The sequence below is a fragment of the Muntiacus reevesi genome, chromosome 3 (assembly GCF_963930625.1).
Source record: "Muntiacus reevesi chromosome 3, mMunRee1.1, whole genome shotgun sequence".
NCBI lineage: Eukaryota > Metazoa > Chordata > Mammalia > Artiodactyla > Cervidae > Muntiacus > Muntiacus reevesi.
The window spans coordinates 128,400,345-128,428,092 of record NC_089251.1 but is presented as its reverse complement, the minus strand read 5'-3'; the positions used below and the strand labels follow the sequence as shown (position 1 = coordinate 128,428,092).

Sequence of the window (27,748 nt, the reverse complement as noted above, 5' to 3'; positions counted from 1 at the left end):
AAAAAAAAAACAAAAACAGGAAGCAGAGATGTAGGCACTTTTGACCTGTTGGTTTTTCGTTTAAGGAATGTGTCTAACTTAGGAAGAGATTTTATAGAATCATAAAGCATTGAAAATTTTAAGCTTGAAGGGATCAAAATGATTTTTATCCCAAGAGTGGCTTTAGTTTTTGAGAGGAGCTTTTCTTTTTCTTAAAACGAATGTTCATATATAAGCAAAGGATTTTGATCTTTTGACTAGCCACTTAGGGAATGTTCTTCTTTACAATATGCATGGGGTTTTGGAATGACTGGTAAAGCCTTTCTGGGAAAGAAAATGTAAAAGTATGTTGGGTAAATTGAGAAATTGAAATAATTACCCTAAGTTTATCAAGGTAATTTCATTAACACTAGTATTATCAAATATTGTTGCTGAGATCACTATAACAGTCCTCTGTTGAAATGGAATCACTTGTGTGCTTTAGTGATGGTGTTTTTATTACATTTTTTTAAATTTGAAAAACAGAATGCAATCAATTAAGCCACATGTCTGCAGGAAAAAGGTCACATTTTTGCAATTATTTTAACATAAAGAAGTGTTATATATAGAGTCACTGTCAATTACTAGAAATAATTATGTATTTTCTTGGGTAATTTCTTGGTAATTAAAGTGTCAGTGAAGCATAAGATGCTTTGTTAATGAAAAGATTAAAAAACCTCACAAGAGTTTATCGTATTTTGTTGAAATGTGGTTCAGTGTTTATTATCATAATTTCTGATTGTTATTGTATAACCTTGAATCATATTAATGCACAAGTCATGAGTGTAAGCCAAATAATAGCTCATGAAGTAAAAAGTACATCATATGAGGTGATTCAATAGCAATCAGAATTATGATAATAAACATTAAACTGTGTTTCAACAAAGAAACAACACTCTAAAAATATTTTTTCTTTTGATTTTGAAAGAATCCATGACACTAATCACAAAAAAAAAATTACTGAAGAGGAAAAAAAGAAAAAACAAATTTGCCCTATTTGTTTCCAAGTATTCTATACTGAATAGTATAAACACACAAAACTGCAAACAGAATTTTTATGAATAAAATAATTTCTAAAATCTTGAAAAAGACATTTTGAGTGAATTTTTCACATTGCATGTTGTATGTTTTTTGAAACTAATAATGCTAACCCATCCTTAGCTAGGCAAGACTTAACCTGTTACTTTAGAAGAAGGAGGTGGATTTAAATGGATTCATTCTTTTATTCCTATCCTTTTGGTGACCAGTAAAGGTGTGACATGAGAGAGTAAATAGGTCAATGTGCCCTTCTTTTTTCCAGATGTTTCCTGGGAGGGGCAAGAGAAACACAGGAAATCTCACAGGGACACAGACAAATTGGGATGCTCCTGGATTCTGAACCTAAGAAGATAGGACATAAAACAAATGCATTTCAAAGATGGACAATTAGGAGCTGTTGTAATGGTGTGCTAGATCTGGCTCTTAGAGTAGATTTTTCGAGAATCGATTTTGTGCTATTAATGTGTATGTGCTCTGGGTGCTCAGTTAGTAAGTCGTGTCTGATTCTTTGCAACCCCAGGGACTATAGCACCAGGGTCCTTTGTCCATGGGAATTTCCAGGAAAATGCACTGGAGTGGTTTGCCACTTCCTCCTCCAGGGGATCTTCCTGACCTATGGATCAAACCCACATCTGTATCTCCTGCAGTAGGAGGATTCTTTACCACTGTGCCACTGGGGAAGCCCAGAAAGGAGAGTTGAAATGAGATTTTGGGCATCTCTTTTCAACTCTCCTTTCAGTGACTTTCCATTTGGAAGATTGAAGTCAGCCTTGGTAGGGTTATTTACACAATGGAAATTGGCAAATGCTACCAATCAGAGCATTTTCTTTTCAGAAAGTCATTTTTTTAGCAAACTAGAAATGAGGAAGAGAAATGGGCTGTGGATTTGAAAGTCACATTGATCAAAACAGTGACCACTATAGAGCTCAATTAGATCCTCTTCAAGTAGAGGCAAAGATTTACATTTATTCACCTTGTTAAAAATGACCCCTTGTCTGATCTATAAGCCTGAATACATTTGGAAAATCTGGTCCAATGCTTTTGATCTGACTCTTTACCATTCACATAAAGCTTCCAATATTGACATGACCTTTGTTCCCTTCTGCCCCAACAGACTCCCATTAATCTTTTCTTCAAAGAACAAATGTAATGGAGGCTCTACTAAGGGACTTTTGTAGGACAGGACCTGTGCTCCTTGTGACCTGAGAGTCCTCTGATTTTCCAAGGAGCTTTCATTTAGTGAAAGCTCAAGCACCTTGTGACATATCAGACATCCCATATCTGGACCCCCAGGTTCTCTTTGCATTCCTATTCCCAAGTGTTCATCACACTACTCTCTTACTCTCTTGTGCATGTTGGATGTGTGCCTCTGCCAAGAGTTCTCTTCTTCTTCCTCACCATCTGTCTAATCCCCCAATTCAACTGGAATTATAGAGAAACTGTTGCCTGCAACACCTCGTCTTATCCACAACAGTCATTGCACGTCATATCTCCAAGAACAGGGGCTCTTTATTTTGCAAATATTTTTGAACAACTTGGAAAGTGCAGTTCCAAGCACACTGTGCACATTGAGCCAAGAGTTTCTGTTAACCTTGGAACAAGTCCGGGAGCTACTGTTTACATAACTGAAGGGACGAGGGGGGAAGTGAAAAGGAAAAGGCATCTTTTCAGGATGAGGTTGTACTCAAAGATCCTAGAACTCAAAACTTGGGGATTAATATCTGCGCCTAGATTAGTTTACCTTAGAGCTTTCTACTATAGTGATGCGGGTCTAAGATCATGAACAGATTTTCTGGTTTATGGACAAGAACTGAAACTTGGGGAGCCAGGTTAACATTTTTGTCTAATTGTCATGGAATGAAAGGCTGAAAGGACCAGCTGGGGGAATGCATCAAAAGCATGTAGATATATTTGCAATCTTAGTTCTTTAGTTTCAAGCCTTCCTGTTTTTTCATCTTCCTATGACCACATTATGATTTATTAATAAGCATTTACATTTTTCAAATGAGGATATTTAAATAAAACTTTCATTGACATGTCATTTTTATAAAATTGTCTGTTGGATTGAACCTAGGTCTCCCACATTGCAGGTGGATTTTTTACCAGCTGAGCCACCAGGGAAGCCTGAGAATACTGGAGTGGGTAGCCTATCCCTTCTCCAGCAGATCTTCCCGACCCAGGAATAGAACTGGGGTCTCCTGCATTGCAGACAGATTTTTTACCAGCTGAGTTACCAGGGAAGCCCTTTTCAAATGGGAATATTTAAATAAAACTTTCATTGAAATGTCATTTTTGTGAAGCTGTCTGTTTTGTTAATTTTTTTTCTTGAGAAGTTAAAAGTGATTTTTTTTTGTTTTTATTGTTACTTCAAGTTTTAAAATAAAATTATCTAACTCCAGACAGAGGGTTTTAGAGAGATTTACATGGGGTTTTGAAGTTTCTAGGCCCACATCTGAACACCTAATCACTTTCCTCTCATCTCCTTGTGTTGTCAAAAGTCGATTTGTGCTCCTAGATAAAGTCTTGTTTTCATTTTGCTGGGGGATGGGATTGGGGGTAGCATGATTTTAAACATTTCTGACTCCTTTTTTTGCACAAAGGTGTTTCTCTAGGCAGGAATCCTAACTTGGCTGGATTCACTTTGGTGTGGGTGTGACACCAGTTTTCCTCCAGCCAATATTTTGCATGGCCATGCCAGTTGGGAGAGCCAAACTCTCTCTCCTGACCAAAGATCATAAAAAGGCAAAGACAAGTGCTCAAGGCACTTTTCTGAGATGATGATTTAAATTATCATGCTCTCCTGGGGTCCTTGAGAAATAGGCCACTCTCTGATCATTTTTGAGCACTTGCCAGCATGCCTGAAATATGAGGAGAGGGAGAAGATGTGTCTGCTTTTCTAATTAGTTTTTTCTTCCACTAAGTCATATCCCCTTCCTTTTAAGTGACAGAAAACATTAGAGTTCTTAAGAGATGTCTATTTTCCACTGGGGTTTACATCATCGTTTTATCTAATTATTTCCCAATTACGAATAATAATTAAACCAAATGGTGATGCAAACTGGCGTGGTAACAATCTATCTTTTTAGAAGAGCTTCCCAAAGGAGTTATAGAACACCAGGGTTGATCATTCTTTGTTCAGTCTCAAAAGTCAGCCTTGAAGAAAGCAAAAGTTACAAATCTTTATTTTTAAACCATGTCTGATGCCCTTTGTCCCTAATCTGAGAGAGAAGACTGATAAATTCTGTCTTCAACTCTTTTTGACACCCCAAGAGTGTTTTAATAGTTGCAATAAACATAGGCATGCTACAGAAGGAGATTTTGTTGACTGAGTAGCTATTAATTAACCTGGAGTCAGGAGACCTGGATCTAGAGTGACTATGTGTCTGAGTTTGTCAGAAAGAACCTTGGTGAATGCCTCTTGTTTTTAGTATTATTGCGGCTGGTGGCTCCTTCCACTGTCAGAAGTGTCCTACTTCAAATTCTTACATAACTTGCTAAATGGATAGGCAAAATGTCGACTTAGACATTATTGATATCTGATTGCAAGACTCTAAGACTTAAGTCAAATTGTCTAAGTGGTATTTCTCAACCTCAAACATCCTATTTAAGATCAAATAAGAAACTAATAGATGAAAATATACACTTTTCATGACAGCCCTATATATGCAAGCTAAATTTATAAAATTTCTTGAAGAAAGAAGAAAATGTCTTTAAGATCTCATATAGACAAAGATTTTTTAAATGAGACTTCATAAAAATTAAAAACTTTCTGCTCTTCAAAGACACAAAAAACTGAAAAGCCACAGACAGGGAGAAAATAGTCACAATATATCTAAGAAAGGACTCAGAATAGCATTGAAACAGAAACAGATCACCAGCCCAGGTTGGATGCATGAGACAAGTGCTCAGGGCTGGTGCACTGGGAAGACCCAGAGGGATGGGATGGAGAGGGAGGCGGGAGGGGGGATCGGGATGGGGAACACATGTAAATCCATGGCTGATTCATGTCAATGTATGGCAAAAACCACTACAATATTGTAAAGTAATTATCCTCCAACTAATAAAAATAAATGAAAAAAAAAAAAAGGACTCTTATTTGAAATATATAAAACTAATGGAACAAAGACAAATCATCATTTTTTTAAAAAAGTGAGCAAAAACTTGAACAAATACTCAAAAATAAATTAGGATGGCAATCATGTACATGAAAAGATGTTTAACATCAAAGAAATGCAAATTAAAACCACAAGATATTTTGAGCCCATTAAAATTGTTAAAATTTAAAACTGACAGCACTAAATGTTAGTGAACGACTGAAAGTTTCATACTTAGCTAATGGGAATATAAAAGGGTAAATTGGTTGACAATGTATTGTAAAGTTAGACAGGCACTTACACTCTAACCTATCTATTCTACTCAAAGCATTTATCCAGGAGAAAAGAAAACAGACGACCACAAAGGGACTTGAATAAGAATACTGATAGCAGGTATATTCATAGTAGCTCCAAACTGGAAACAGCTCTGTGGATTGTCAACATGTGAATAGACAAACAAATTGTGACCTGTTTATAATGGAAGCCTATGCAACAATGAAAAAAAATAACTTCAGTTACATCTAACAACATGGGTGAATCTCATAGATGATATGTTGTGAGGAAGAATCTGGGCACAAAAGAGTATATGCTAGGTGATTCCATTCATATAAAGCTCTAGAAGAGGTGAAAGTGATCAGTGGTGATGGAAATCCAATCAGTGGTTATCAGAGTGTCTCTGTGTGTGTGAAAGGGGGCGGGTTGAGTGCAAAGTGGACTGAAGGAACTTTCTGGATGAAGGAAATGCTAATTCTCTTTATCTAATTGATATATGCATGAGTGTTTACACATATTAAAATCATCACTGAATGAACGAGGTGTGTCCATGTCCTTTGTGCAAATTATACTCAATATAATGCTGTAAAATAAGTCACACTATTTCTCAGTTTATCAAATGTGTTCTCACACAATAATGTTTTCCAAATGTTTCTAAGCATCACAATTCTTTCTTTAGACAAAATACACAAAATTTCAATATACAAAATAGCAAAAGCCGAACTTCTGGAGTTGGGATGAGGAAGGGATTCTGATCAATGGAAAGTATTAACAACTACAGGTGAGAAACCACTTCTCATTAGCACATAGGTGACCTTTCTGGTCATTTTAATAACTCAGGCAACCAGGTGGGTGCCGTCTTTTGCTCTTCTGATGGTTTGATTTTTGTGGATTCTTAGTAGTGGATGGAAATAGACAACTGATCAAGATTATCCTACATTTCTTTTCACTGTCAGGTTTTAGGGAATCATCTACATGAAACTTTAAGTTTTCATTTTTTTTTTAAGTTTTCATTTTGATATGACCATCACTCTCACTGTTGCTTAAAAAAGTCCCTTTTTCCCCAGAGGGAAAAGATGAGGGCCACATCAAAAACTTGGATGTTTTCGGCTTTTCCAGTTATCACAGCACGAGGAACCATGAGCAGCAAAGTCTCCTGCGACACATGCTATGAAGCGATGGGGGAAGTCCTGGAACCAGCACAAGTGTCTGCAGTGTTTGGAGATGGGGGCGCTTCAGGTCAGCCTGAAGGCCTATGACCCTCAGAAGGACAAACACTTCTTGGGCACCATCAGGCTTCAGTCTACTCCCCGCCACAAATTTTCCATGTGTGTCCTGTGGGGCCAGCAGCATTGTGAAGAAGTCAAGGCTGTGGCTATCCCCCACATGGGTACTGAGGTACTGAGGAAACTCAAGAAGAATAAGGAACTGGTCAAGAAGCTGGCCAAGAAGTATGATGCCTTTTTGGCTTCAGAGTCTCTGATCAAGCAGATCCCATGAATCCTGGGCCCAGGCCTGAGCAAGTCTGGCAAGTTCCCTTCCTTGCTGACCCACAATGAGAACATGGTGGCCAAAGTTGATGAAGTGAAGTCCACCATCAGGTTCCAGATGAAGAAGGTGCCGTGTCTGGCAGTGACTGGTGGCCACCTGATGACGACAGATGATGAGGTTGTGTACCGTAGCGTCTTAGCTCTCAACTTCCTGGTGTCCTTATTCAAGAAAAATTGGCAGAATGTCAGGGCCTTGTGCCTTAAGAGCACCTGTACTAAGGCACAGCTTAATAAATCATACTCCACTATCAAAAAAAGAGAAAAACTTGGATGTTTTTGGGTCAGTTGATGCTGAGGTTTTCATTCTCATCAATGTCCTACTCACACATTTTTGGGTTTCCCATCCTATAGCAGCTGGTTTGATTCATTTATTTATTTTAAAGTTCAATTTGTGATACAGTTAGAAGAGACTGTCAGCAAGGGAGAGTCAAATGGAAAGTTTATTTTTTTTTCTCCAGAGGGTAAATGGTGGACAAGTAGGGGACTGCTGGCATGAGGCTTATTGGATTTATTTGGTTTATTTTTTTCTAAAATCCTTCCCTCTAAGAGGGCAAAGTTCTTCTTTTCTCTTTAAGTGCAAAGCCCAAAGTGAGAAAAATTTGAAATTTGATTAAAATTTTTTTTGATGTGGAACAGACTAAAGAAAACACTGAGGTTGACTGAATTTTCTTTAATTTAAATAGGAGAGAGCTTGGAATTCCCACGAGAGGACTGATTGTTGAAATTCATATTTATTTTTTTAAAATCTGTCATTGGGGATATGCTGATTTTGAAGGATAAAACAGAGAGTTAGGAGCTCCAGAAATATGTGTGAGACAGGCCATGAAAGGGTGAGACAGAGCTGAAGCCAGTGATAGCCAACAGCCCCACCAACAGAGTGAGACTGTCTTGTGAAGCCACCTGCAAATCCTCTGTCTCAACTATTGCCCTGTTAGGCTTTATATTTCCACCACTAGAAATATTTTATGATTTGAGTATGAGTTATGCAAAGACAAAAAAGAAACAGTTAGAGCCCCAAACCAAAAAACAATTAAGGAAAATTCTTGAGATAAAAAATTCTTAGCAAACTGGAATAAACAAAGGAAACTGATGTCTTTATTGTAAGACTTCCCTGGACCTATAATATTCTCATGTGCATTTTGAGTATCCAAGAAGAGCTATAGGATTAGCCATGTAAGAAGTCTTAACTTCAAATGACAGGAAAATTTTACCCATTTACCTACCATCAACATCTTAGGAGGCTGACCTCAAAATTAAAAAAAAAAAAAAGTTTTGATGAAAGCATTGAAAAATTACTGTTAAAATGCAAATCATAACAGGGACATGATAATATTTGAAAGTATTATTAACCAACTTAACTCCTCAGTTTAGTTTATCAAATTAACTGCAAGTGCCTTGTAAAACTCTTGTCAGAAGAAGATTGGACTGAATTAAAGCATGACAGGGGACAGAGGATATCAATAATCTAACCAGAAGGCCAGGAAGACATAGTAGATTGACCAAAGTGACAACATTTCTGAATCTTAAATAATTGTCAGCTTCAATCTGTGTAGCAAACATCAGTCAAGAAACATATAAGAGAAAAAAGATGTTCAATTTATTTAAACACAAGAATCATGCAAATCAGATTCTAGCATTTCTATATTAATTTAAAACATAAAACAAATAAATGATTGCCAGCAACAAATGGAAATGTTTACAGTTTTCTCTGGATGCAAATTTGTTTTTTGGTGTATGGAAAACTGACATTGAAACTCAAGGTTTAACTGGTTTATGTTGACACTACCAGTGGCACCAAATCTATTTCCTTTCATTTCCTTTTTATTTTTTTAAAAAAATTTTTTGATTTTTGGCCACATAATGAGGCATGTGGAATCTTAGTCTCATGCCTCTTGAAGAGGAAGCGTGGAGTCCTAACCACTGGACCATCAGGGAATTCTCTCCTTTCCTTTCTGTATGCTCACTTAAGTGAGATTTCCCTGTCTCTCCTCCAAGTGAATCTACTTGATTGGGTTCTGGCCAGTGCAATGTGGGGAGAAGTGGTAAATTCTGCCTCTAGTCTTGGTGTATACAGAAAGTCTTGCTGATCCTCATTTTCTGAACCCTCCTATCTGCTACGTATGTGATACCAAGGCAACAAGAAGGCAGAGTCATGCGATGACAACAACCTGGGTTCCTGAATCACCATCTGGAGGACCGTCACACAAGCATTCATACTGGATTTTGTACAGGTTAGAATTAAAGTTTTATTTTGTTAGGTCACACGGGTTGCTAGAGTCGGACATGACTGAGCATGCATGTACCCACTGAGATTTTGATTTTGCTTTGGTTAGCAAATTTCACCTTAATTGCCCTGGCCAACACAAATTCAGGGAATAAGAGCATGTTTACTTGTGAAAGCTGAATCTAGAGTAAGTTACTGATCATAACTCATTCTTTTCATAGTGACTGTACCAACATGTATTTTGTGCTGCTCCTGCCTCATCCCATGGAAATTGCTTTAAAGTCAGGTTATATAAGATTAGCTTTAAATTGTTCCAGTTTTTTAATATCTTCCACTGGTATCCCTCTCTTCTCTCCTATCTGCTGCTTTGACAGTGACTACCCTGAACTGAAGTGCTCCAATTCCACTGTGGTGTGCCTTGGGTCATATATAGCATATGTGGCTGTAGAAGTCACTTTCCCCAGCCATGAAGAGTGGAACTGCACCACAGAGGATGCAGACCAAGCCCAGGCAGAGGACCCAACCAGGATCTGCTGACCTGGTAACCTTCCTCGTATTTACACACTTTGGCCCTCAGCCCAGCGCAGCACAGCTGGCTGAAACAGTCCTCAAGACTTTAGGAACTCCTCCCAAGAGAGTTTCATGAAAGTATGAACCAGTCAGAAAACAAAGATGAAATTGATGTAAACCTTGCTTAGGAATTAAATAAATTTTCTGGAACAGGCACTTCAACAAGCATGATAGGAATCAATCTCTAAACAGTCCGAGTGAAGAGGTTAAGGGATATTTGTAATGCAGATTTACATCTGGTGAAAGTCTCATTCAATAAAAATATATGTATTTGTTCAAGTCTGAGTGTGAATGACTCCTTTTGGGGAGTAAATACTATGGCTCTTACTCAGAGGAACTCATAAATCCATGTCCTTTTTTATAGCCAAAGACGAATTTCAATTGACAAGTCAGCTATTTTGAAATCGGTAAGATGTAACCCTATAAACAGGGATAGATCTAGGTTTTGTGAGTCTGGAAGGTTATACAGTTTTTAAGACCTTCTTTCAAAAGTTAACACAATTTAGATATGGAGGCAAATATTTATTTAGAGTGGGAAATGAAATCACAGTGAGTTACAAATTTTAAAGTTGACTGCCATAAAAGTCACGGTGTGTGCATGTGTGATTAGTCGTGTCTGACTCTTTGTGACCCCATGGGTTCCTCTGTCCTTGGAATTTTCCAAGCAAGAAAACTGGAGCAGGTTGCTGTTTCCTTCTCCAGGGGATCTTCCTTACCCAGGTATCAAGCTCTCATATCTTGTGTCTCCTGCAGTGGTAGGCAGGTTCTTATCTGGTGAGCCACCAGATAAGCCCAGAGAAGTCACAGAATTCAGCAACATTATAGGTCTATTAGTAGACATGCTAGCATACTGTTATAGCACTTTTTGTTACATTTTTAGTTGCATACTCTGGTCATCTTGTTTTGTGATAATGTATGTAATATTTTCTCTATAGAAAATAAAAAGATAACTCAGTCTCTTTTTTAGCAATTTTAGTATTAATGGTTTGGAAGCTCCTTTGACCTCACACTTTTTTTTAACTAGCTATTTTATGTGAATTATTAAGATCATTACATTTAGGAAAAATTCTCTATCAATATTCCTTTCATACATGAGCTATTATGATTGAAAAAACTTTTTCACAGACTAAGTTCTGGCCCCCTGATTTTGAACCTTGCTTCTTGCCACTGCACACTGTCCACATTTTTCTGGTGCAAGTGTCATATCATGACACGACCTCTGGCCCTACACCTTTGCATCGTGTTCTGGGTAAGTTAACACAGCAGATATTAGGAATATTCCTGAAAGCTGTTTCTGCATTGGGATGACTGGAATAATTTGATTACACATGGAAGTAATGGCAAACCAAATAAATATATTTCAACAAACCCTAACTACATACATCTTGTAAGTCAACATCCTTTGAACTACACATTAAAAATGCCATGACTAGTATTACCTTTTGACTCTAGTGAGCCAGGCTGCCACACTCGTTGCTACCCCCCAGGGGACCCTGCACTTTCGAGTTCCTTCCTCCAAATTGCCCAATTTCTCTTAAGACTGGCTGGGACTGGCAGTGTCAAATGGATGGTATCCATAGGTCATATGGGTCATCTGTATGGACCTTGGCCCTCCTTTCAGTTATTGGGATGCTCTCTGACCTTCTACCTCATGTATGGGGTTGATCAGATGCCCTAATGATCTATGAGCCTCAGATTTAGGGTGTCTTTGTGGGTGCATTACACACATTAATAAGTGCAGCATTTCCTTCATGAAAATTTGTGAAACTGGGCCACCAAAATAGTGCTAACAGACTGATTTGAGGTGACTTTCACTCATGTCTGAAGAGTTTGGCACTCTGAGCTGCTGACAGTCCACACTCAACCCTTAAACTTCAGCTATGGAGGTAGATCTATATATTGGCTCTCACCAGAGCTTGTTATAACTGTCCTAAATATATCTCACATAGGCCCTTGACTTTTCTAATATATTTTTAAAAAACTGTTTATATAAATAGAGGCCCAACAGAAAAAAAATTTTGTCTGGGTCCCTGCATATCCAGTAAGAAGGCATGCTTGTGGCCACTCTTGCACAACCTAACAAAAAAAAAAGCAAAATGTGAAAGAGGGGAAGTTTGATGGAATGAGATGACAGTCTAAGCTGATTGAGGAAATAGTTTTTTTGGTCTATTTTATAAAAACATATGGCCATTGAATATCATGCGGTGTGTGGAGCCCATGCAAGTGAGGGGCTTGGAGTACTAAATAAATCTACTTCTGCTAATGGACTTGATTTTGCGATATGGTGGTATTCTTCTAAACTATTAATGATACCTCATAAAGACAATGAGTTTAGAGTTTATTTAAAGCTTAAATAATTTAAAGAACTGTTGCTTTTGCATAATCCTCTCTGCTGCATCCTATTCTAAACCCTGTAGAAAGTGGCTTTTTTTTCCCCCCATACAACTGACCCTAATAGCAAATACAGTGGAATTTGATTAATTCATCTTATATGTCCATAATTAATGTAAAAGGGCCTACACTCTTCTCAACTCATTTCTCAGAAAATATCTAATAATGAAGTTCAAATGCAGTTTAATATGACCTATATTTAAGAAATATATTGGCTGGAGAATTACTTTGAAAAGTTAGAAGTGCTATGCAAATGTAAAGTATCCTCATTAGTACTATTATTAGTGAAGTATCTATAAGCTAACATTCAGTTATTTTCTGCATTACAAAATTTAAAAGCAAAAGAGTCTCTTGACATCTATCTCTCTGGGCTCCTTGAGAGACCATATTGGCCTTATTATCTTTAGTGTCTCTTGCATCTAACTGTGTTCTAGTACTTAGTGGACACTTATAAGTATTTGTTGAATAAATGAATAAATAATTTCCAGTTGTATGTTTAGTTTTATGCTTACTTTCTTTTTTTCAGATTTTATGTTATAAATAAGCAGTTCTTTAAATACTAAATTTTACTCATACAAAGTATCTTTAAGGATAAATTTCCAGAGGTTAAGTTTCTAGATCATAGACTTCACACATTTTTTTAAAGCTTTTGATACACATTGCCAAATGACCTTCCAGGAATGTTTGTTCATTTAACAAGTATTTATTAAGAGCTGATTAAGGTCCAGAAACTGTTATAAGTGTTGAGGACACAATAATAAATAAGACATCCAGTTCTCATTGAGCTTATAGATTAATCAAGAAGACAGACGATAAAAGGTAACTGAATAAATAAATAAATAAATATATGATATAATTTCAAATAGTGATGAGAGCTATGAAGAAAAATAGAGGTGCAAGGGTTTGGCAAATTTTTGTTACTGTTTTCAAACACTCACTTAATTTTTCAGTTTACTGGAGTGACTATGAGAAAGGAGATGAGAAGAGGGAAATGCTGGAGAAAGAGAAAATACTTGTAAAGTAAGGGGTTGACATATACTATCTTTAAATTGAGGGCTAATTCCTAGGGTACCCAAAACAATTCTAAGGCCAGACAGTCAACTGGGGGGCCTGTGGTCTCAAGCAATAAATGAAATTTTGCCCAGGTATTTTTCACAATTGGGTGCTATAGGTCAATGACACCTCATGTGGTTATTTTTCAGCTGCCTAAAATATAACTGGACTAGATATACTCAGTCATGTGGGCCCCATCACCTGTGAAGTAAGGACTTTGATGTTAAGTAGTGAGATTGATAAGAGCTTAGACATCAAATATATCACCTACTTCACCACTCAGAAGCAACTGACCTGCTAGAATGGTATAATGACCAACTGAAAATTAAATTAATTTTTCAGTGAGGAGACAACACGCTGGGGTTCTATCTCATAGGGTAAAATTAGTGATGAGTATATGGTGCTGTTTGTCCCCAAGCCAAAATGCATGGGTCATAGAATCAAGGATAGAAGCAGGAATAGTTCTTCAATCTTTTTTTTTTTTTTTTTGATAAACTTCTTGCAGAAGTTTTACTTTTTGTTTCCAGAATGTTGAGGTCTGCAGTCTTGATGGCCTTGGCCCTCAAGGGAGACTTCCACAAGGGGATATGTTGGTTTTGCTGAATTGGAAGGTGAGATTGGTCATCTTGGTGAAAAAATGGGGTATCCTATTGGCTGGGGAAATTGATCCCAACTACTAAGGGAAATTGAGTTGCTTCTATATGATGGAGGCAGGGAACAACACACTCGAGTCCAAAGTCTTGGGCACTTTTAGTCTTTCCATGTCCTCTAGTAAAAGTCAAGGGAAAACCATAGCAACCAAAACAAAAATGAGACCGCTGAGAATCAGGCCCTCTTTAGGAAGGAGGGTCTGGGTCACTCTACCAACTAAAGAACCCCAACCATCTGTGGTGCTGGCTAAGGGCGAAGAAATAGGGAAGGGGTAATAAAAGGAGGAAGTAAGAGTAAAGTGAGTGTTTGAAAACAATAACATAAACTCACCAAACTCTTCTTTATTTTTCTTCATAGCTTTCATTACTACCTGAAATTATATATTTATTTGGTTACCTTTTATCATCTATCTTCTTGATTAATTTATAAGTTCCATGAGGACTGGATGTCTTATTCTATTACTGTATTGCCAATACCCGTATAATCTTGTGATCAATTTCAAATGAGGAAATGAGGACTGTAGTATATATTCCAGATTCTTGGGAACTGTCTTGTTTTCTCTGAGAGAGCCTCTCCTCTTTCAAGCTTCTAAGTCCTAATCGGCCTCTTCCCTTTTTACCCAAACCTGGGGGTGGTAGCTGCTCCCTCTCTGGTTTCTTAGTCTTCAAGAATTATTTTAACATCATAATTCACTATGTTAAATCATCTTTTGTGAAAAACCTGATGTGGTTTCTGTTTTCCACATGGGATCCTGACTGTTATGTAAGCTGTACATCTCATCCATGGCCATGTGGTTTGCTTGGCCTCCCTTGGGCAGGTATATTTCTCTGTCTGTCCATATGATTTGTGTTGGCCAATGGAGTGTGATTAGATGTGATATGTGCCACATCTGATAAGTCAGATATTTTTAAAATACTATACTTTTAATTTTGAGATGGGTGGAGGTTTATATGCAGTTGTAAGAAATAAAGCAGAGTGACCCCATGGCCTTTTTATCATTTCCCCCCAATAGTAACATCTTGTAAAATATCATATAATACACAACCAAGACATTGACATTGATAAAATCCAGCATTCTTACTCAGATTTCCCTAGCTTGGGGCAGAAAGTTTTACAATGATCATGAGTTTTAGCTATTCTCCCCCTCCATCATGTGAACAAGACGGTGGACCGTATCCACAGATCTGAGCAAAGGCACAGCTACTCTGTAGTCAGCCAGGGACATACATCCATATGAGCAAGAGAAATCTTTAGCTTTGTTAAGAACTGAGAATTTGAGGTTTGTGTTATCTTAGCCTGACTGCTTAGTAAAGAGAGAGATGAAAGAGGGGGATTCATTCTAGATAGAAGGGTTAGAAATACCTTCATAGCAGAAGGGACATTTGAGCAGGGACATGCCTGGAGTAAGGATGACACTCAGGGAAATGGCTTGGGATGATCATTCACACTGATGAGGCAGCAGGTATGAAATCCTTCCGTGGAATAAGTACATGTATCAGAGAAAGAACAGAGTGAGCATGTTGGGCGGAGGATGCAATAAGTGAGGATAAGGATGGGCAGAGAAACAGAGGGGCTGATATCATCTAGTCCATGGTCAAAGAATGGATTTTATTTTCAATACCCTTTTGATAATAAATTTCAGAGCTTCATATTAATATCCTGGATAGTTCTATTAAGGATGTCTTTCTCACACGAAGTTGAAATCTGCCTCTTAGCCACATCTTCCCTTTTACACTATTTCTGTCTTTTGTTTTTTGTAGAAAGTGTCTTCTCCTGTGACCGGCCTCACATATTTGAGAATGGCAATGATGTCTTCCCAAGTCTGTTTACTTGAGTTAAACAGTTCTGTTTAGTTAAATTAGGTAACTTTGTGTTTCACATAGTTTTTTTTAAGAGAACATTTTAAACTTAATTCTGTTCATTGGTTATTCAGATAATAATTATTTTTGTGATTCATAAGGTGAGAATATCTAGAATCTTAGAGATACCACATGTACTTGTGGGAGTATATCATTTATGTATCCTGTCTCATTCACTACATTATTTGGAAGATATATCTCCAAGACTGGTAGTTGTCAGTGGTTGTTTGACTGGCTTAACATGAGTTTCCTATTTAACGAAGGAATGGAAGGGAGAAAAGTGTTATAAGCCAAAGAAAGCAGTCCTCTAGAACAGTGATAGCTACCCACACGTTAATGTGTATACAAAACACTTGGGGATCTTGTTAAAATTCAGATTCTTAATCAGTAGGTCTGGGGCCGGACCCCAGATACTAGATTTTAGTGGATGCTGCTACTGTGTGGACCATTCTTCTGAGCAGCAAGGTTCTAAAGAACTCACCTCAGTAGAGAATTACTCTACGTGCCAAGGCAGGTGTAGTCACACCAGTCCATTGACTTGTAATATAAGCAGAGCTCTTCAATCATTTCAGGGTGTTCTCAGATGCCAGCAGAACCATATAGGACACGTCAGAAATATAATCTTTAAGCCATTTCTAGACTAATACTTCAAGGACAGAGACTTTAAAGAAAGTGATCGGTTCTCAAATTGCTGTTGCTCAATTTCCTGTGTAACTGAACGAATGTTTCCATGGGACAGTGATGTTACTGATGGTAAGAAGCCTGTAGACACAGTTATAGACTATATTGTATCTTTAATGGCAAAGGATAAGGAAACTGAAGCTTGTTACAAAAACGGGAGACAATAAGGTATGTTCCCAGACGAAGGCCTCTCAGGTCTCTTAGTCTCCATAGGAAAATAGATCAGCTGCTGATACCACCTGCATGGAGTTAGAGTTCTTGCATTGGTGACAACCTCCCACTTTCCATTGCTGGAATGCAGGTGTATTCTCATGTACTTTGCTAATGGTATTGAGATAGCCTATCTGTGTGCCAGCTCATGGTACAAGCACAACCTGAGAACCATTCTGAGGGTCCTCTGTAAGACCAACTAAATCAAAGATCAGTTTCTCAGATGTGGCATCTCTTAGCACTTACATATTAGATCTGCCCAAGGTTCATTCCTGCATTTAACATGAGGAAAAATACAGGTAGATCATAGGATATGGTGAAAAATATCTTCCCCTAATATAGCAAAAGACAGCAAGGTCAGTGTCTTTTGTTTCCCCTTTATTCCCTTATAAACAATCAATATGGCAACTGCTGTAAGTTAATTATGATTTACCAGAAAAATTCTGGTATATAGAAATATTTCCCTAGGAATGGTTTTCCTCAGAGAAATGTTAATAACGTTGAAAGAATTCATAAGATCATAGATTGCCAGAACTAGAGGTTAACTTAGAGATGTTCTAATTCATAAAGTTTGTGAGGAAGTCATTATGACTTATAACTATTCTGAAGAAACAATATAAAAATTGGTCTCTCTGTAGGCTTCACCTGCAGCCATTTCTAAGCCAAAGAATGCTCAAAATACTGCACAATTACACTCATCTCACACGCTAGCAAAGTAATGCTCAAAATTTTCCAAACCAGGCTTCAACAATACATGAACTGTGAACTTCCAGATGTCCAAGTTGGTTTTAGAAAAGGCAGAGGAACCAGAGATCAAATTGCCAACATCTGCTGGATCATCAAAAAAGTAAGAGAGTTTCAAAAAAACATCTATTTCTGCTTTATTGACTATGCCAAAGCCTTTGACTGTGTGGATCACAATAAACTGTGGAAAATTCTGAAGGAGATGGGAATACCAGACCACCTGACCTGCTACTTGAGAAACCTGTATGCAGGTCGGGAATCAACAGTTAGAATTGGACATGGAAAAACAGATTGGTTCCAAATAGGAAAAGGAGTACGTCAAGGCTGTATATTGTCACCCTGCTTATTTAACTTATATGCATAGTACATCATGAGAAATACTGGGCTAGATGAAGCACAAGCTGGAATTAAGAATTCTGGGAGAAATATCAATAACCTCAGATATGCAGATGACACCACCCTGTGGCAGAAAGTGAAGAACTAAAGAGCCTCTTGATGAAAGTGAAAGAGGAGGGTGAAAAAGTTGGCCTAAAGCTCAACATTCAGGAAACTAAGATCATGGCATCTGGTCCCATCACTTCACTGCAAATAGATGGGGAAACAGTGGCTGACTTTATTTTTCTGGGCTCCAGAATCAGTGCAGATGGTGATTGCAGCCATGAAATTAAAAGACGCTTACTCCTTGGAAGGAAACTTATGACCAACCTAGATAGCATATTAAAAAGCAGAGACATTACTTTGTCAACAAATGTCTGTCTAGTCAAAGCTATGGTTTTTCCAGTAGTCATATATGGATGTGAGAGTTGGACTATAAAGAAAGCTGAGCACTGAAGAACTGATGCTTTTGAACTGTGGTGTTGAAGAAGACTCTTAAGAGTCCCTTGGATTGCAAGGAGATCCCACCAGTCCATTCTAAAGGAGATCAGTCCTGGGTGTTCGTTGGAAGGACTGATGTTGAAGCTGAAACTCCAATACTTTGTCCACCTGATGAAAAGAGCTGACTCATATGAAAAGACCATGATGCTGGGAAGGATTGAAGGCAGGAGAAGAAGGGGACAACCGTGGATGAGATGGTTGGATGGCATTACCAACTCAGTGGACATGGGTTTGCGTGAACTCTGGAAGTTGTTGATGGACAAGGAGGCCTAGCGTGCTGCAGTTCATGGGGTTGCAAAGAGTCAGACATGACTGAGCGACTGAACTGAACTGAAGCCAGCAAACTGTAGTGAACTAACTGATTAACTCTTGAAATATTTTTCCATGCCAGATGACTCTCAGTTTTGGTCTAGAATTGGATATGAGTCCTAAGTTGTCCTGGTTAGCCTGGAATGGAGTATAGTATTATAATGAGTGTTGAGAGCCAGGTTTTTATGCCTCTTCTCTTTTTCCAAATACAAACAAGGACAACCTGTATCCACAAAGGAACCTGTCTTATGGTGAAACAAACAATGCGAATGGCAGAACAGACAGATCAAAAGAACTTAGGTCCTTGTGAATTAAAAACATTAATCACTGATTATAGGACCCTTAGCAATCATTCTGCTTTTGAACTTCCAATATTTTTCTTCATTATTTAAGCCAAGTTGTAGTTAAGTTTTCAGAAACTATAGGGGTTATAGCAAGGCCTCTGGAACTAGACTCAGTTCAATTTATTCGCTCACAGGTATCTGACTCTTTTCGACCCCATGGACTGCAGCACATCAGGCTTCCCTGTCCATCACTAACTCCTGGAGCTTGCTCAGACTCATGTCCATTGAGTTGGTGATGCCATCCAACCATCTTTCGTCCTCTGTCGTCCCTTCTCCTCCTGCCTTGGTTCTTCCCCAGCATCAGGGTCTTTTCCAATGAGTCAGCTCTTTACATCTGGTGGCCAAAGTATTGGAGTTTCAGTTTCAGCATCAGTCCATGCAAAGAATATTCATGACTGATTTCCTTTAGTTTTGACTGGTTGGCTCTCCTTGCAGTCCAAGGGACTCTTAAGAGTCTCTTTCAAAACCACAGCTCAAAAGCACCAATTCTTCAGTGCTCAGCTTTCTTTATGGTCGAACACTCACATCCATACACAACTACTAGAAAAACCATAGCTTTGACTAGACAAACCTTTGTCAGTAAAGTGATGTCTCTCCTTTTTAATATGCTGTCTACATTTGTCATAGCTTTTCTTCCAAGGAGTAAGCATCTTTTAATTTCATGGCTGCACTCTCCATCTGCAGTGATTTTGGAGCCCAAGGAAATAAAGTCTGTCACCGTTTCCATTGTTTCCCCATCTATTTGTCATGAAGTGACAGAACCAGATGCCGTGATTTTAGTTTTCTGAATGCTGAGTTTCAAGCCAGGTTTCTCACTCTCCTCTTCCATTTTCATCAAGAGGCTCTTGATAAGGGTGGTGTCATCTGCATATCTGAGGTTATTGATATTCCTCCTGGCAATCTTGATTCCAGCTTGTGCTTCATCTAGTCTGGCATTTTGCATGATGTACTCTGCATATAAGTTAAAAAAGCAAGGTGACGATATACATCCTGACATACTCCTTTCCCAATTTGGAACCAGTCTGTTGTTCCATGTCTGGTTCTAACTGTTGCTTCTTGACCTGGATACAGGTTTCTCAGGAGGCATTTAAGGTGATCTGGTATCCCCATCTCTTGAAGAATTTTCCAACATTTTGCTATGGTCCACACAGCATAGCATAGCAAATGAAGCATAAGTAGATGTTTCTAGATGGAACTAGACTGCCTGGGTCTGAATCCTGACTCTGTAACCATATAGTCATATAGTCTTGGGGAAGTTACTTAGAAACCTCATACCTCAGTTTTCTTGTTTATAAAATGGAGGTGTAAATGGTACCCAATGTCCTAGGGTTACTCTGAGATTAACTGAGTTAATGCATGTAAAGTGCTTGGAATAAGGCCTGGCTAATGCATAAACTGAAAAAGTGTTCGTTATTAACACTACTACTGCTATTACTACTAATATTTGCTGATAACAATCTAAAACTTTTCATTTATTTACTCATTCATTGGTTAAATATATATTGAGTGACCACAGTATACATAGTTTTGTATCGAGTTGAGATTGGGATACATTTATGACCACAATGTCAGCTTTTAAACTTCCTTCCTTCCTCCTTCCTCCCTCCGTCCCATCCTTCTTTCCTTCCTTTCTTCTCCTCCTTCTCATTTTATTCCTCTTTCTCTTTTCCTTCTTCCTATTCCTCTTTCTCCTTGTCTTCTTTTCTCTTTTCTCTCTCTCATTCTCTGTTCCTTCACTTTGGGATTATGAGGTTGAAATAATTTTTTTTTGGCAATCAATATATGAAAACATTGTAGGAAACTTATGGTTGATTTTAGCTTTTGCTTATTTTCCAGAAGTATGTTTTTTGTTTTCTGTTTTTCTGGGCCAAATAGTGTTTTTCTGCTGCTGCTGTTGCTAATTCGCTTCAGTTGTGTCTGACTCTGTGCGACCCCATAGACGGCAGCCCATCAGGCTCCCCCGTCCCTGGGATTCTCCAGGCAAGAACACTGGAGTGGGTTGCCATTTCCTTCTCCAATGCACGAAAGTGAAAAGTGAAAGTGAAGTCGCTCAGTCGTGTCTGACTCGTAGGGACCCCATGGACTGCAGGCTACCAGGCCCCTCTGTCCATGGGATTTTCCAGGCAAGAGTACTGGAGTGGGGTGCCATTGCCTTCTCTGAGTGTTCTTCTAGCTCGAATTAATAAAGACTTAGCTAATGTGTGTGTGCTGTTCTGTGTGCTAAATTACTTCAGTCGTGTCCTACTCTTTGTGACCCTATGAACCCTAACCTGCCAGGCTCCTCTGTTAATGGGATTCTTTAGGCAAGAATACTGGAGCGGGTTGCTGTGCCCTCCTCCAGGGGTATTCCCAACCCAGGGGTCAAACTGGAGTCTCCTCCATCTCCTGCATTGGCAGATGGGTTCTTTACCACTAGCACCAGCAGGGAAGCCATTAGCTAATGTGATTCACTCCCAAATTGAATCATTTGAAATTGAAATCATTTGAAAATGCATTACTTACCATCTAGAACACTTTGGATATGAAATTAGTAGGTAAAACTTCAAGAATGAAACTACAGACAGCCTGGGTCCAAAGAACCTTAAAAGGAACAGCACAGGGAATTTTGATTAATGAAATACCTTTTGTACTGATCTAATGTGTTATAATTGAAGATAAGTTCACTGTCTTTTCTTCTCAGTCTGTAGGTGTTCTTCAACATGTATTAGTACATCCTAGTAGAATCCCCACCAAGCATGGTGGTTTTGTGGGTCTGTGGCATCATCAAAGTATTTCTCTGGAGGTCTAGTGACTGACTCTCTTAGATGAAGCAGAGAAACTCCATGAAGTGGAGCTCCTAGAATTTTGGACATAAAACTCATTCCTCCAGGAAATTAAAACATTTAAACAAAAGTGGTGCTAGGTAGCTTACCTTCAGTTCCTATCAGATGACATGCCAAATTTCCCTAGATTTAGAGAAAATAGTATGAGTTTGTAAAGAAACTTCCTCTGGATTCCCATAGGAAATGTGGAAAGTCATTCTTGGACTGAGATCTTTTGGCTGTAGGTGTGTTTCTTTTTAAGGACTATGGTGAAGCCACGAGTCCAGCATACATGGCTTATACACCCTCTGCCTTCGTGAATAAGCTGCTTGAACTAAATTTTCTCATACTGTAGCAGTAAGAAAATGTTATTTTGAGTGTGGGAAAGTACTGAGTTGGAATCCAGAAGTCATGAACTCCTAAATTCAGTATTGTTCATTATTCCTAGATGTCTGCTTTTAGGTACTAAAGTAGATGTGGCAAAGGTAGGTGCTGCAGTATTTGAATTTCTCCTTTATTTCTTGTGGTGATGAAGCAATGGGAAAACTACTGGAGTCTAAATGAGATACCATATGTCGCAGTGGCTGGTACTGTGGAACAGGGACTCGATAGTAAGAATCAACAAATCCTCACTTTTTAATTTTCCTTTATCATGGAATTTCCTGTCTTGGAGTATAAAAATCTCAGATGTAATTTTCTTGCATTTCATGCCAGAAAAATCTTCTCAATGAAAATTCCTTTTTCTCTTTTTTCCTTGCCAGGGAACACATGCTATTATTGTTCAATCGTTGAGTTATGCCTGACTCTTTGTGAACCTGTGGACTGTAGCCTACTAGCTTCTTCTGTCCATGGGGTTCTCCCAGAAAGAATAATGGAGTGGGTTGCCATTTCCTTCAGCAGGGGATCTTCTCGGACCAGGGATCAGATCCGCGTCTCCTGCATTGGCAGTTGGATTCTTTACCACTGAGCCACCAGGGAAGCCCATAAATTCTCCATTTCTCACCTTACATGAAAATGACTGAAGTTGACCTCTGGGCTTCACAGGTGGCACTAGTGGTAAAGAACTTGCCTACCAAGAGACATGAGCTTGATAGCTGGGTTGGGAAGATCCCCTGGAGAAGGAAATGGCAACCCACTCCAGTATTCTTGCCTGGAGAATCCCAAGGACAGAGGAGCCTGGCAGGCTGCAGTCCATGGGGCGCACAGGGTTGGACATAGCTGAAGTGACTTAGCATGTTTGCACCCTTAAAAATGAAGTTGACCTCTAGGAAAACATGTAACTGTTGTGGTTCTTTACTCCCTGATATTTTTTGGAAGCACAGATAATGTTTAGCACTACTGATAATTTTTGCTGCTGATCTTTCTTTGCCTGTGAATAACTTGAAGACTTTAAAAATGGCTTGGAGGAATCAGGGAACAATGCTGCGACTGATTAAATAATTCAGTTGAGAGGAGACCAAGTTTAGGATCTTTTATTCACATTCTGGAGATGAAAGAAAATATAAAATAATACTTTATGTAACTATTTAGTGCTTCCTATTTCTCCTTCATTGTGCTAAGCTTATAATATATAATATTTCATTCATGCTTCAAATGACTATATGAGTTTTACTATTATTAACTCTCATTACTACCATTATTATTAACATTTCAGAGATGAGGGAATTGAGATCTTGTGAGACTATGTGACTCACCCAACTCTCACAGCTAATAAATGCTAGAGTCAGAACTTCCAAAATCTATGATGTTCTTAAGCAGTATGACATACTGCTCCCCACTGAAGACACAATTGGTAATTTCTCTACCCAGTGTAAAAATCACTAAGGAAATTCACACATATAGCACTTTTCCTTTGTCATACTACTTGAATCTTGTTATTATTATTATTATTTTTCAGTAACTGAAACAAACAAACAAAAAAGGAATCTTTAGTACCTGTCTCCAAGGAGGATGTGAAAAATTAATAACATTTATATTACTAGGTCTATCTGCTTTGAAATTTTTAGTCTGCCTGATAAATGTTTTGGAGATATACTTGGTCTCATTCTGCTAAAAGTAACTCTCAGTCAAGTCAGTGTTTCAATCATATAATCAGCACATTTTTTCTGCAGATAAAGCAAATGGTTAAAACACAGCTGAAGCTGAAGCTCTGAAACTTTGGTCACCTGATACAAACAGCCGGCTCATTGGAAAAGACTCTGATGCTGGGAAAGATTGAGGGCAAGGGTAGAAGGGGAAGACAGAGGGTGAGATGGCTGGATGGCATCACTGATTCAGTGGACATGAGGTTGAGTAAACTCCAGGAGATAGTGAAGGGCAAGGAAGCTGGGAATGCTGCAGTTTATGGGTTTGTAAAGAGTCAGACACATCATAGAGACTGAACAACAACAACAAAACATAGCAGAGCAGAGTTGAAATGGAGTTGAGGAGAGTAGTTATGGCTTTGAATTTGTTATGGGACTGTATATGTGAGTAGGGGGGTGTAAGAATGTACTAAGTAATGATGGAAAAGAAAAAAATTTAAATCATAACTGAGCTTAAATCATGACTACTACTGACTCACAAGGATGTGGGCATGTACCCTAACATCCGTAAGTCTTCATGTCTCTGTCTAGAACGACAATAACTAGTACTAACTAGATTGGATTATTCTGAGTGCTAGAGAAGATGCCAAAGGCATGGTGGCTAAGATTGGGTAATTGGGCTGCATTAATAATGTTGAAATCTGTACTTTGGCATTTTTATAATATCATGGGGACATAAATGATAGCTCTTCTTCTTGAAAGACCATTTCTAGTCATTGGATTGATTTTGTTTGTTTCTGCACTGAGATAGATAAAATATGAAATAGGTAAAAGATGGTATTGATTGTTATTGTTGTTCAGTCACTTAGTCATGTCCGACTCTTTGTGATCCTATGAATTGCAGCATGCCTGGCTTCTCTGTCTTTTATAATCTCCCAGAGTTTGCTCAAACTCATGTTCATTGAGTCAGTGATGCCATCCAACCATCTTTCGTCCTCTGTCGTCCCTTCTCCTCCTGCCTTGGTTCTTCCCCAGCATCAGGGTCTTTTCCAATGAGTCAGCTCTTTACATCTGGTGGCCAAAGTATTGGAGTTTCAGTTTCAGCATCAGTCCATGCAAAGAATATTCATGACTGATTTCCTTTAGTTTTGACTGGTTGGCTCTCCTTGCAGTCCAAGGGACTCTTAAGAGTCTCTTTCAAAACCACAGCTCAAAAGCACCAATTCTTCAGTGCTCAGCTTTCTTTATGGTCGAACACTCACATCCATACACAACTACTAGAAAAACCATAGCTTTGACTAGACAAACCTTTGTCAGTAAAGTGATGTCTCTCCTTTTTAATATGCTGTCTACATTTGTCATAGCTTTTCTTCCAAGGAGTAAGCATCTTTTAATTTCATGGCTGCACTCTCCATCTGCAGTGATTTTGGAGCCCAAGGAAATAAAGTCTGTCACCGTTTCCATTGTTTCCCCATCTATTTGTCATGAAGTGACAGAACCAGATGCCGTGATTTTAGTTTTCTGAATGCTGAGTTTCAAGCCAGGTTTCTCACTCTCCTCTTCCATTTTCATCAAGAGGCTCTTGATAAGGGTGGTGTCATCTGCATATCTGAGGTTATTGATATTCCTCCTGGCAATCTTGATTCCAGCTTGTGCTTCATCTAGTCTGGCATTTTGCATGATGTACTCTGCATATAAGTTAAAAAAGCAAGGTGACGATATACATCCTGACATACTCCTTTCCCAATTTGGAACCAGTCTGTTGTTCCATGTCTGGTTCTAACTGTTGCTTCTTGACCTGGATACAGGTTTCTCAGGAGGCATTTAAGGTGATCTGGTATCCCCATCTCTTGAAGAATTTTCCAACATTTTGCTATGGTCCACACAGCATAGCATAGCAAATGAAGCATAAGTAGATGTTTCTAGATGGAACTAGACTGCCTGGGTCTGAATCCTGACTCTGTAACCATATAGTCATATAGTCTTGGGGAAGTTACTTAGAAACCTCATACCTCAGTTTTCTTGTTTATAAAATGGAGGTGTAAATGGTACCCAATGTCCTAGGGTTACTCTGAGATTAACTGAGTTAATGCATGTAAAGTGCTTGGAATAAGGCCTGGCTAATGCATAAACTGAAAAAGTGTTCGTTATTAACACTACTACTGCTATTACTACTAATATTTGCTGATAACAATCTAAAACTTTTCATTTATTTACTCATTCATTGGTTAAATATATATTGAGTGACCACAGTATACATAGTTTTGTATCGAGTTGAGATTGGGATACATTTATGACCACAATGTCAGCTTTTAAACTTCCTTCCTTCCTCCTTCCTCCCTCCGTCCCATCCTTCTTTCCTTCCTTTCTTCTCCTCCTTCTCATTTTATTCCTCTTTCTCTTTTCCTTCTTCCTATTCCTCTTTCTCCTTGTCTTCTTTTCTCTTTTCTCTCTCTCATTCTCTGTTCCTTCACTTTGGGATTATGAGGTTGAAATAATTTTTTTTTGGCAATCAATATATGAAAACATTGTAGGAAACTTATGGTTGATTTTAGCTTTTGCTTATTTTCCAGAAGTATGTTTTTTGTTTTCCGTTTTTCTGGGCCAAATAGTGTTTTTCTGCTGCTGTTGCTAATTCGCTTCAGTGGTGTCTGACTCTGTGCGACCCCATAGACGGCAGCCCATCAGGCTCCCCCGTCCCTGGGATTCTCCAGGCAAGAACACTGGAGTGGGTTGCCATTTCCTTCTCCAATGCACGAAAGTGAAAAGTGAAAGTGAAGTCGCTCAGTCGTGTCTGACTCGTAGGGACCCCATGGACTGCAGGCTACCAGGCCCCTCTGTCCATGGGATTTTCCAGGCAAGAGTACTGGAGTGGGGTGCCATTGCCTTCTCTGAGTGTTCTTCTAGCTCGAATTAATAAAGACTTAGCTAATGTGTGTGTGCTGTTCTGTGTGCTAAATTACTTCAGTCGTGTCCTACTCTTTGTGACCCTATGAACCCTAACCTGCCAGGCTCCTCTGTTAATGGGATTCTTTAGGCAAGAATACTGGAGCGGGTTGCTGTGCCCTCCTCCAGGGGTATTCCCAACCCAGGGGTCAAACTGGAGTCTCCTCCATCTCCTACATTGGCAGATGGGTTCTTTACCACTAGCACCAGCAGGGAAGCCATTAGCTAATGTGATTCACTCCCAAATTGATCATTTGAAAATGCATTACTTACCATCTAGAACACTTTGGATATGAAATTAGTAGGTAAAACTTCAAGAATGAAACTACAGACAGCCTGGGTCCAAAGAACCTTAAAAGGAACAGCACAGGGAATTTTGATTAATGAAATACCTTTTGTACTGATCTAATGTGTTATAATTGAAGATAAGTTCACTGTCTTTTCTTCTCAGTCTGTAGGTGTTCTTCAACATGTATTAGTACATCCTAGTAGAATCCCCACCAAGCATGGTGGTTTTGTGGGTCTGTGGCATCATCAAAGTATTTCTCTGGAGGTCTAGTGACTGACTCTCTTAGATGAAGCAGAGAAACTCCATGAAGTGGAGCTCCTAGAATTTTGGACATAAAACTCATTCCTCCAGGAAATTAAAACATTTAAACAAAAGTGGTGCTAGGTAGCTTACCTTCAGTTCCTATCAGATGACATGCCAAATTTCCCTAGATTTAGAGAAAATAGTATGAGTTTGTAAAGAAACTTCCTCTGGATTCCCATAGGAAATGTGGAAAGTCATTCTTGGACTGAGATCTTTTGGTTGTAGGTGTGTTTCTTTTTAAGGACTGTGGCGAAGCCACGAGTCCAGCATACATGGCTTATACACCCTCTGCCTTTGTGAATAAGCTGCTTGAACTAAATTTTCTCATACTGTAGCAGTAAGAAAATGTTATTTTGAGTGTGGGAAAGTACTGAGTTGGAATCCAGAAGTCATGAACTCCTAAATTCAGTATTGTTCATTATTCCTAGATGTCTGCTTTTAGGTACTAAAGTAGATGTGGCAGAGGTAGGTGCTGCAGTATTTGAATTTCTCCTTTATTT

General features: G+C 38.6%; 1 pseudogene; it reads left to right on the top strand.

The window, feature by feature from the left end:
• Positions 1-6,562: 6,562 nt before the first annotated feature.
• On the top strand, positions 6,563-7,262 carry LOC136164113 (large ribosomal subunit protein uL1-like; annotated as a pseudogene).
• Positions 7,263-27,748: the final 20,486 nt, after the last annotated feature.